The following is a 12,136-nucleotide window of genomic DNA, read 5'->3' as shown; positions in this document are numbered from 1 at the left end:
GCGGGTCCGCGGCTTTGGGCGCTGGCCGCAGGCGCCTCCGCTCGGGCCTGGGAAAGAGCTGGGAGGGGAGGCTTCAGAGTCGTTAAATAACCCCGCCCCCAGCTGCACCCTCCAAACCCGTCCCCAGGGTTTCACTCTGCTCCTCTGGGAAGGGTTAGCTCCCACCCACCTGATGCCACAGCGGAGCTGGCGGGCTGGGGAGGAGCCTCGCCTGGGAGGTGTGGGCGCACCTGAGCCAGGGGTGCAGGGGAGAGGCAGGCTGCTCCGCAGAGACTGGGATGAACTCCGCTCTCAGTAGGTGTCCACATGCAGACTCCAGTGGAAGAGGAAAATCAGAGGAAGATTCCACCCTGGAATCCCAGCTCTGACGTTAATGGTGCTCCTCTCTCTTCCTCTATGAAAAAGGACAACAACAGAAAGTCACTACCTGGACCCACCTGCTCCATACCTGGCGAACAGTAAGTACCCCTACACCGTAGTTACTGGTTAACCTGTATTTGTGAAGGTCCTCCTACCTAGACAGCTGGCACTGAGGGGGAGACAGGCAAGCAGTGAGAAGGAAAGAGGCTGCACATTATGAAAGGAGACAGAGGGTGCTGAGTGAGTGCTGGAGGCAGAGATGGAAGACATTCCAGGCGAAGGAAGAGCCCGTGTAAAAGCCCTGAGGCAAAAGAGAGCCTGTGATCACTGGTAAAAGCACAGAAACAGAAATGAGGCTGAGGAAGAGGCGTTGGGAGAGTGTAAGTGCTTACATGGTAGGGGACTGCCAAGGAGCACTTTCAGATTTGGTGTGTGTGTGTGTGTGTGTGTGTGTGTGTGTGTGCGCTGATACATGTGTTTTCACTTTTTGTGTTCTTGTGTGTGTCCACAGATGTGCACCCACACATTTGCCTGTTTGAAATGTGAATGTCGCCTGGTCAGTATTGCTAAGTGGTTAGAGCGTCGGCCTGTGCACCAAAGGATCCCGGGTTTGATTCCAGGTCAAGGGCACCACCCCAGTTTTAGGTTCCCTCCCTGCCCCTGGTGGGGTGTGTGTGGGAAGCAACCAGTCAATGTGTCTCTCTCACAATGATGTTTCTCTCTCTATCTCTCGCCCTCCCTCTCTTCCACTCTCTGAAAAGCAACAGAAAAAATATCCTCAGGTGAGGATTAACAACAACAACAAAATGTGAATGTCTTGTTATATGTTAACTATAATTTTAAAAATAAATTTTAAAAATAACTAAATAAATAAAACAAAGACACAAAAGGTTAAAAATTATATGTCCTTTAGGATGTGTGTACCTGTGCCTGGTTAAACATTTAGATATGAATACGAGTGTATTTGTGTGTGTCCCTCTATATGTGACTGTGCATCCAGGCTTGTGAGTCTGAAGAAGGACACACAGTAGTGTTTGCATAGGCACTTGTACCTATTGATTCGAGTTTTTGTGTATGCACTTGTGCTTACCTTCTCTGGTATCTATATGTGGGAGCTGGTGTGGTCTGGGTCCTGAACACACCCTAACCTCCCACTGGTACTCATCAGCCTGAGGCCACACAGACATTCTGTTTGCTCCCCTCCAGGGAAACAAGAAAAGCATATTGAGACTTCCCTCCAGAAAGCTGAAATTCGGGCACCCACCATTCCCACCCCACCACCTACCTAAGTCAAGGTCTACGGGGACACTGCCATGTGGAAAGCAAGAATAACTCAGCACTGGGCATGGGAACTGCTGCCCCAACCCAGCCCAGCTGTGTTGATGAGCTGTGTGACCTGGGACAAGTCACTTTGCCTCCCTGAGCTGGAGAAAATAAAGACCAGCCTCCCTGGCTCTGTGGGTAGCTCAGTTGGTTAGAGTATCATCCTGATACGCCAAGGCTGTGGGTTGGATCCTCAGTCAGGGCACATACAAGAGGCAATCAACGAATGCATGAATGACCGGAACAACAAATCAATGTCTCCCTCTCTCTCTCTCTCTCTCTCTCCCTCTCTCCCTCCCTCCCTGCCTCTCTCCCCCCCCCCTTTCCTTTCTCTAAAATAAATAAATAAAAATTTAAAAATATAAATAAAGACCATGTTCCTTGACTCCTATATCTTTGGCTGAAATTGAACACAAACAGGAATGTGGCGAGATGGTGACCATCCCTCAATGTTTTCCACTGGGTTAGCACCTTAAAAGAACAGAAAGAAAGAATCCTCAGAAAAGCCTCATGAAGTTCAAAGGGTCCAACACACATGTTGCTTCCAAAAGGGCAAGAATTTTGCCTTTATCGCCTCTGTCTTCCCTACCCAGAGCAGTATCCAGTGCATAGTGGGTGCTCAATAAATATTTGTTGAATTGATAAATTTGTTCATTGAGCTATTTGCTCATTTATTCACTCAAAAAGAATCCCCAGCCCTTGTTCTGTGACAGGCCTTACTTGTCCCCACCATAAAAGAAGGAACTCTCTTGCATAACTTCACTAAAAATCCTGGAGAAATCAGCACTACCTTAAATCCATGGCCGCCCGCCTCCATCAAGATTCAACGTGCCAGGAAAAGCAACTGTTTTCCTACTCCATCTCCTCCCCACAGTGGCTGTTCAAATCTTCCCCTGTCTCCTCAGAACCTCCAACCTCTCTCTTCCTCCCCCTGCCCTCTCCACAGGTGACCTGCATGGAGAAGGCAAAAGCCAGCAACTCACAGTCACAAAACCTGTGTATTTACCTGTGCTTCTTCCAAAGCTCACCTCCTTCCTTCCTATTGGAATGACAACTGGGATCTCTCTTCCACGGGAAGCCAAGCACCTCCCCTCACCACTGCAGATGGCTCACCCTGTTGACTCCCTCCTCTCTGCCCATACATTCCTTCTACCTCCAGGTCTCTCAAACTGACCCTGGTGAGCCGTTCAAGAAGGTCACAAATTCTAATTGAGGTAATATGACCAGCAGTTTTAAAAAGTAAAATAGTCTCTCGGCCTTCTGAATGTCCTCTTTTGAAAAGTGTCTATTTAGGTTCTTTGCCCATTTTTTGATTGGATTGTTTATCTTCCTTTTATTAAGTTGTATGAGTTCTCTGTAAATGTTGGAGATTAAACCCTTATCGGTGATAACATTGGCAAATATGTTCTCCCATGCAGTGGGCTTTCTTGTTGTTTTGTCGATGGTTTCTCTTGCTGTACAGAAGTTTTTTATTTTGATGTAGTCCCACTTGTTTATTTTCTCCTTAGTTTCCATTGCCCTAGGAGCTGTGTCAGTAACAATATTGCTGCGACATATGTCTGCTATTTTGCTGCCTATGGAAAACATGCTCAAAGTCACTAATCATCCAAGAGATGCAAATCAAAACAACAATGTGGTACCATCACACACCTGTCAGAATGGCTATCATCAACAAACGGTAAGTGCTGGCGAGGATGTGGAGAAAAAGGAACCCTCATGCACTGCTGGTGGGAATGCAGACTGGTGCAGCCACTGTGGAAAACAGTATGGAGTTTCCTCAAAAAGTTAAAAATAGAATTCTCATTTGACCCAGTGATCCCACTTCTAGGACTATATCCAAGAAACCAGAAATGCCAATCAGAAAGGATATGTGCACCCTATGTTCATAGCAGCACAATTTACAATAGCTAAGATTTGGAAACAGCCTAAGTGCCCATCAGCAGATGAGTGGATTAAAAACCTGTGGTACATCTACACAATGGAATACTACGTTGCTATAAAAAAGAAGGAACTTTTACTATTTGCAACAGCATGGATGGAACTGGAGAGCATTGTGCTAAGTGAAATAAGCCAGTTGGAGAAAGATAAATATCACATGATCTCACTCATTTGTGGAATATAATGATCAACATAAACTAATGAGCAAAAATAGATCCAGAGACAAATGGCAGGGGAGGTGGAGGAGTTAGAGATTAACCAAAGGACTTGTATGCATGTTTAGTAGCATAACCAATGGACATAGACACTGGAGCAGTAGGGGCTTGCCCTCGGGGGGTAGGAATGGCTGGGGGCAGTCAATGCAGGGTGGGAGGAGGAGGAGACATATGTAAAACTTTAGACAATTTTTTTAAAAAAGTAAGCCCTAACTGGTTTGGCTCAGTGGATAGAGCATTGGCCTGTAGACTCAAGGGTCCCAGGTTCAATTCTGGTCAAGGGCATGTACTTTGGTTGTGGGCACATACCCAGTGGGGAGTGTGCAGGAGGCAACTAATCGATGTTTCTCTCTCATCGATGTTTCTAACTCTCTATCCCTCTCCCTTCCTCTGTAAAAAATCAATAAAACATATATTTTTTTTAAAAAGTAAAATAGGCCCTAGCCAGTTGCTCAGTGGTTAGAGTGCAGACTGAAGGTCTTGGGTTTGATTCCAATCAAGGGCACATACCTCAGTTGTAAGCTCAATCCCCGGCCCCAGTTGGAGCACATGCAGGAGGCAACCAATCAATGTGTCTCACATAGATGTTTCTCTCTCTGTGTCTCCCTCTCCCTTCCACTCTCTCTAAAAATCAATGAGAAAAAAATATCCTTAGGTGAAGATTAACAAATAAGTAAAATAGGAGAGGAAATATCAGAGTGTGTCAGACCCTTTAGTAAAGGTATTTGACGTTTTTGTTCCATGTGCATCTGTGTTTGTCCCGGGTCTGGAGGGAAATGTAGGTCTGACTGTGGACCACAGTGGGAAAGGCACCCTCTACCTCTTTTCCTACTGCCTCCTTCTATTCAGCCGGTAAACATCCTTAATCTCACAGCCTCTCCCTTAAGCCCACATTCTCCTCCAATTACTGCACCCGTTCTGTCCGACCACCCCCAAATCTCTTCACAGCCAGTCTTCTTCATCGCGTTGTCTGCACTAAATATCTTCACAAACTCGCCTCCCATTCAGTGCAAACCAGCACTCCTGCTGGAGCCTCCAGCAGCCTGCCCACTGCGGCTGCTAAATCCAGGGAACACTCTGCCCAAGGCTCTCAGAGCACCGTTTCCTTGTTTCCTTCGCTCCTGCCCTCCTCTTCTCCTGGTTTTCTTCCTCCCTCCGTGGCCTGCCTTCTTCATCTCCTCTGCGGGCTCGCCTGCTCAGGCCCAGATCTTCATGTGGGCATTCCTGAAGGCACTCCTACACCCTCTCCTCTTCACACACTCCCCTCAGATAACGCCCAACTACATCACTGTCTCCCAGCTCTCTCCCAGACCACAGGCTCATCTCTGCCTCCTGGCATCTCACTGAGTGTCCCCCAGGCCCCACTGCTTCTTCCTGCACCCTCTCTAATGTGCCTTGTCTTGGCCTCAGCATCTCTACCCACCACATCACCCAATCCAGAAAGCTGACATCATTCTGAGCTCCTCTGTGACCCAGCTGTCCCATCACCACCTCCCAACCTCTCTTGTATCCTTCACTCCTGTCCACCCTGCATCACTCTCAGAATCAGAGCTGCCATCATTCTGCCTGAATTTCATCCCGGTCTTCTAACAAAGAAGCTCCAACCCGTCTTTCTAATAGGACCGGCCATGCTGCTCCCTGCTTTAAACCCTCCAATATCTCTTTTCAGCTGCTGGAATAGAGTCCAGGCTCCTCACACGCGCTTGGAAAGATGTGTCCATGTTGACCCCCTATCTCTAGAGGCCCAGGACTAGCCAGTCCTGGGGGGGGGCTGGCCCCTCAACTTGCTTGGCCTCCCTAAATGCCCTTACTCTCAGGTTCCTCTGGCCAAGGCTGGGCTGACCCAGGGCACCCAAGCTCACATTCAAAGACTTAGCCCGGGCCCAGCTGCTCAGCGCCATAAACGGGGATTAGACACCCCCCTTTGAGGCGGGCGGGTGGGCTGTGAGAAGAGCTGGTTTGGTATAGATTTTATGACAGGATCACATTTCATCATCAGACCCCCCTCAGAAGCCGGCCAAGGGCAGGTCAGGGGCAGGGGAGCGGGAACTTGAGCTGCTCCATGAGTCCACAGCACAGAGCTGCTGGCCCGGGCGGGAGGGGGGGGGGATGACTGTGGCTGGGACTCAGGGGCCCTGAGTTCCAGCCTCCCCTCTGCTGGACCCCCACTATGTGAACTTGGACATGTCCTTTCATCCTCTGGACAGTAGTATGTAAAGCAGGTGCCTAGACTTCCATTTCCAGGCCCTCAGGCTCTCTCCCAGTTCAAGTAATAGCCCAAAAGGTTGCAGAGCTCTCATATGCTTACAAACTCACAAATGAAGCTTGACAGATAAAATACAGGATGTCCAGTTAAACCTGAATTTCAGATAAACAATAAATACTTCTCAGTATTAGTATATCCCAAATACTGCATGGACATACTTATATTAAAACTACTTGTTGTTGCCCGCTGGTGTAACTCAGTGGTTGAATGTCGACCTATGACGTTCATCCAGGGTTGCAGGCTCAATCCCCAGTGTGAGGCGTGCAGGAGGCAGCTAATGAATGATTCGCTCTCATCATTGATGTATCTCTCTCTCTGCCTCCCTCTCCTTTCCTCTCTAAAATCAATAAAAATATTTTTTTAAAAACTACTTGTTGTTTAACTGAAATTCTCATTTAACTGACCATCCTGTATTTTTATTTGCTAAATCTGCCACCCATAACTTAGATTCACTGGGGTTTAAGGGCCATGGCTTCATGGTTCATCTAATGGACACAGGTTTTGACGGGTTAAGTGGCCTTGGGAAAATTATCAAGTTAAGCAGAGATCTGTGGTCAAGAGCCAATTTGGATTTGGTGGAAGGGTGCTCCAGGCAAAGGGAACAGCATAAGCAGAGGCCTAGAGGTAGGATGGTATTGGGCATGTTCCAGGAAAGGCTTACAGTGGCCCAAGATGTGGGATAAAGGCTATAAGTGGCAGGAGACACACATGGAAAGAGCAGCTGGAGTCAGATCACACCATATACAGTCCTTAGTGCTACTGATATTAGGGGAGGGGGCCCAGAGGAGGTGTGAGCTGAAGTAACATCAAAATCAGACCTTGGGTTACAGGGAGCAGGATCTAGCCTCCCAGAAATTAGGAGAAGGGAAACTGGCATGGCTTAGAGCAGTGGTTCTCAACCTTCCTAATGCCGCGACCCTTTAATACAGTTCCTCATGTTGTGGTGACCCCCAATTTCATTGTTACAAATTGAACATAATTAAAGCATAGTGATTAATTACAAAAACAATATGTAATTATATATGTGTTTTCCGATGGTCTTAGGCGACCCCTGTGAAAGGGTCGTTCGACCCCCAAAGGGGTTGCAACCCACAGGTTGAGAACCGCTGGCCTAGAGGAAGTGACCTCCAGGACGGTGGCAGGGAACTTGGACTGAGATCTGTTCTGTGTACCAAATAAACAATAAATAGCAGTCAGTAAACAGTAGCTGTTGGGCTGTCATTTTTATCACGCACTCGGTAAATGCTGTGGTTTGATACCAGCTGACCTCGCCCCAGACTGCCCCCTGGGGCCAGGGCCAAAACAATGGTAGCTGGACGATTCCCACACTTTTCCCAGCTGTGCCATCCTCTTTCTCTCCTTTGTCTACTATCAGTGAGAGGTAAGTCATTACGGAGAATATTATGGGTGCAAGGGCATTTCAGAGGCCCTGTGTAAATTATCTAGGAAAGAGGGGTTGCTTTATAAGAGCCACTTCCATGAAAATGAATCTCTCATGTCATTCTCATAGCAACTCTAGGAGGCATTTAAGTTCCATTTTAGAGATGTGAAAACCAAGGTTCAGAGTAGGAAAGTCTCTTGTCCAAGGTCCTTAAATAATAGTAGGGAGCAGCCAGGTTTAAATTCAAGAGCTCTTTTCCTTACATAAGACTGAGTCTGTAGATCGAAGCAGCAAAGCCTAAACTCAGTGCCCACGTTGGGCTGTGCAGACACCACACACATAACGGCCCAAACCTCCCACCACCTGGTCCATCTTACCTCCAGGTCACATGTATGCTTCTTTCCACGCTCTGTGAGAAGACTGGAGAACCCAGAAACTTTGGGTCCAGTCTCCAGTTCCCCAGTTCTTGGCTACATGGTTTCAACTTTCTGAGCTTGCAAAAGGGGATAGCATCTAGCAAAAGGGGATAACAATGCCTTCCTCCAGAAATGTTGTGAAGATCCAAAGTGATAACATATAGCAAAGTGCTTTCTAAATTTGAAAGCATTGAGTAGACTTGTTTTATTATCCAAATCGCAAACAACATCACCCTACAAACGTAAGAGATTTTTTACTTCAGATATTCCACATTCTCGGGGAGGCCTTAGCTCTCTAACAGACAAGTCTAGCTCACAGCCCATTTGCTACACAAGTGTGATTGGTGACACTTTATTTATTCATTTGACAAACATTTGCTAATCTCTTCTGAACAGAAACAAGTCCTTGCCCTTGGGCAGGTGGAGAGGGGGGGGGAGACAAAGACAGACAATAATGATACAGTTAAAATCAGTTAATATCTCCTTTGTAGAAATCTTGACTGACAGCCTTCTCTGATTCTCAGACAGGTTCACTTCACTTGTGTAAAATGTCCCCCAAATAAATTGATATATTCAATACAGTCCCAATCAAAATCACAGTAGTCTCTTTTGAAGAATTTATATGGAAAAGCAAATGACCTAGAATAGCCAAAACAATCTTGAAAAAGGGCAGTTACTAGCCTTAAGACTATTTAATTTCAAGAGTTACCAAAAAGCTATAGTAACCACAATAAGTTGGCTTGTATAAGGATGGACAAATAGACTAATGTAACAGCATGGAATCTAGAATAGATCCACACATTTATCACCAATTGATTTCTGATCAAGTAAATTCAATAGGGAAAGGAAAAGTCTCTTCAAAAAAAAGGAGTGCTAGTAAAACTGGGTATTCACTGGGTATCCATACCTCACTTCATGAATAATTCATTCAAAATTGATTATAGACCTAAATTTAAAAGGTAAAACCATAAAACTTCTAGAAGAAAACATAGGAGAATATATTTATGACTTTGAACAAGGCAAAAATTTGAGCACCAACCATAAAGTAAAAATTTTGCAAAAAAAAAAATTGCCAAATTGAACTTTATCAAATTTTAAAAATTTTGTTCATCAAAATGTATTAAGAAAACCAGTATAGCTTGTATATTACTTGTATCCAGAATGTATAAAAAATTGTTAACAAAATGACAAGCAATCCAATAAAAACTGAGTAGTCACTTCACAAAAAGAAGACAAATAGCCAATAAGTGCATTAAAATGTACTCGATATCATTAATCATCTGTAAATGCAAGTTAGAATTACAAAGTGATACAGCCACACGGCCAGTAGAATGTCTAAAATGAAAAAAGACTGACCATTGCAAATGTTGGCAAGGACGCGAAGCAACCAAAATGCTCATACAGCGCTGGTGGGGCTGCAAAATGGTGGAACCATGTTGAAAAACTTTTTGACAGTTTCATATGAAGTTAAAAATGCATCTACTCCATTCTCAGGTATTTACGCAAGAGAAATAAAGACATGCCCATTTCTCTTAGAATAGATGTTTATAGCAGCTTTATTCATAACAGTCTCCAACCATAAACTACCCAAAGAAATGAATAAACAAACAAAAAAGGCATATCCATACAATGCAATACAACTCAGCAATCACAAAGAACAAACCACTAGTCCACCAATGACATGGATGAAGCTCAAAAACATTATGCTGAGCGAGAGAAACCAGATGCAAAAGAATACACACTGACTCCACTATGCGAAGTTCAAGAACAGGCAAGAATTCATGTATAGTGTTAGAAGTCAGAACACTGGTTGCCTCTGGAGGATGGAATTGATTGGGAAGAGTCATGAGGAAGCTTTCTGGGTGATGGAAATGTTCTATGTCTTGATTTGGGTGGTGGTTACATAGGTGCATACATTTGGCAAAACTCATCCAATCACACTTAAGTTTAAAAAGATTTAAAACTTGTGATGAGATCCATGAAAAGCGTGCAAAGGGAGCACTAAGCGTCCAGGGAAAGGTGTGACCAGGGGAGGCTGCAAAAAGGAGGTGGCATTTGTACCTGAGTCTTGAAGAGCAAGAAGGATCTAGAGAGGAGTGTTGTGAGAACCAGAAGAGACGTCAGCTGTGAAGGAACTTAGGGAATGGCTAAATGTAAGGGTTTGCTTAGCTCAATCACGGATACCTCCTCAGAGCAAAAGAAAAAGACCAGAATAGGCATTTGGGGCGGGCAGTGGGGGTGACCACATGGAACTCAGTGCTGCTGGAAAGAAACTGGTGAAGGCCAGATCCTGGAGACAGGGGTATGTGCACTGTTAGTGGTGTGCAGCAATGTGCCAGGGGTGATTTCGGCACCTCGTCCACTTCTGGGCGCATAGAAAGTACTCAATAAATATTTTTCAAATGAATGAAACATAAATAAGGCGCCGCTAACAGATCTGAGCCTGAACAATTGCTCGAAGCCCCAGAGAGGACTCGGGCTGGCTCTGGTTCACCCTGCAGAGAAGCCAAGCGCAATCCTGGAGTGCTGAACTTGGACACATTCTATCACGCAGCTCAAGCCGCCCTGGGGGCGCCATATAACTTTATTGTAAGCTCGTGCAATAACACAGGCAAATGTAATAACAATGTAAAGTTGGCTTTAATTAAAATGAAGGGTGTTTGCTTCTCCCTTCTTTTTGTCCTAAGCCAGGGCAGCCTGCTGAGCTGTGCTTAGCAATCAGAGAAATGTTCCCAAAGCAGGAGGCAGCCCCTACCCCCAAAGTTTGACTGGCCCTTCCCCCTCCCGAGCCTCCACACTCCCTCCTTATACGATCCACATGGCAGAAGGGCAGGAAGAAGGAGAACAGGAGTGGTGACACTTTTCTAAGGCCACCGGGAAAGGGGAGAGAACACTGTCAGGCGGTGTGGGGAAGGGAAAGGTTGCAGCTCCAGAGGTCCCATCCACTGAGTCATTCTACAGATGCCTCCTGAGCTACTGTGGGCTAGACTTGTGTGTGTGCTGGGGCCATCCTCAAAGGACTCGCTGTCAGGGAGGCACTCATCAGGCCAGAGGAGGTATCCACCCAGGGAAACATACAGAGCCACGAATCAGGGCTTCATTTACGTGTCCCGACAGCTACAAAATAGAAAAGTTGATGCTAAGACTTTGCATAACAACCCAGTGAAATAGATACTCCTGTTACCCCCATTCTACAGATGAGAAAACTGAGGTTCAGAGAGGATAAGTTACCTGCCTGAGATCGCAGAGCTAGTAAGAAGCAGCGGCACATAGCTATCATTTTGAATGCTCTCCTCTATTTTGATTATTTCCTGCATTAATGACTCCAACATTCTCCAGGTAGAAACCAAAAAAGCCTCATCCTGAGACCTCTTTGTGGCTCAAGTTCAGACACGTGACCCAGGCGCCATCAATCAGACACACCTATGTGAAACCTGGATTCAGAAGGAGGAGGTGGTCAAGCGGAGTGACTGAGCATGTGGCCAGCAAAGTGGCAGAGGCTTCCAGTACTTTAGGGACAGGAGTGACAGAGCCTCTGACATCCAGCCCCACATGCCACAGGGACTGAGGGACAGGGCAGTAGTATTTTCATTAAAAAATGCCCCAGAGATTTTGCAGCCCACCAGAGATTCTGCAAGCTGGCCAACAACCTGGAATAAATTCTTCCTCTGCTTCAGCCAGCTCAAATGAACTCTGTTGTTTGCAAATTGAAACTCCAATAAGATGGTGGATACAAGGTTCAAACTTGGCTCCTTCTATTCCACACAGCTGCATTTTCTCCTCTTTCCAACTCTGTAACTGAGACTCTACTCCCATGCACAGATGAAGAAACTGAGTCTAAAGAAAATCAGACCAGCTGCCTGGTTTTAAATTGAGCCACATGAAACGGTTGCTAGTCAATAGTGTTTGGCTTAGGAATGGCAATTACAGATGGTTGAACCCATCAGAAATAGGATTTCAGTCTAGATTTGACTGACTCCAAAGTACTTGCTGTGTCCACTGCCTGTGCTTTTTCACAGTCAAACTTGTTCATGGGATCTCGTGGGTGAGGAGTGCACTCGGGTGGTACAAGTAGAGGAGGTGAGAAATGGAAGGGTCTGCCTTCCTTCCAGTGGAACCTGAAAAACAGAAGAAGACAGCAGACTGTGCCTTCATCCTGACTCAGTAGCCCTTCACGTGCATCTCCTCGTGCCCAGCCCTGAGCCTATCACTTCTGGAGAGGACACTGAAAAAGAGG

This window comes from Myotis brandtii, unplaced genomic scaffold (genome assembly GCF_000412655.1).
Source record: "Myotis brandtii unplaced genomic scaffold, ASM41265v1 scaffold862, whole genome shotgun sequence".
Classification (NCBI taxonomy): Eukaryota; Metazoa; Chordata; class Mammalia; order Chiroptera; family Vespertilionidae; genus Myotis; species Myotis brandtii.
Note: the sequence above shows the minus strand (reverse complement) of the source record.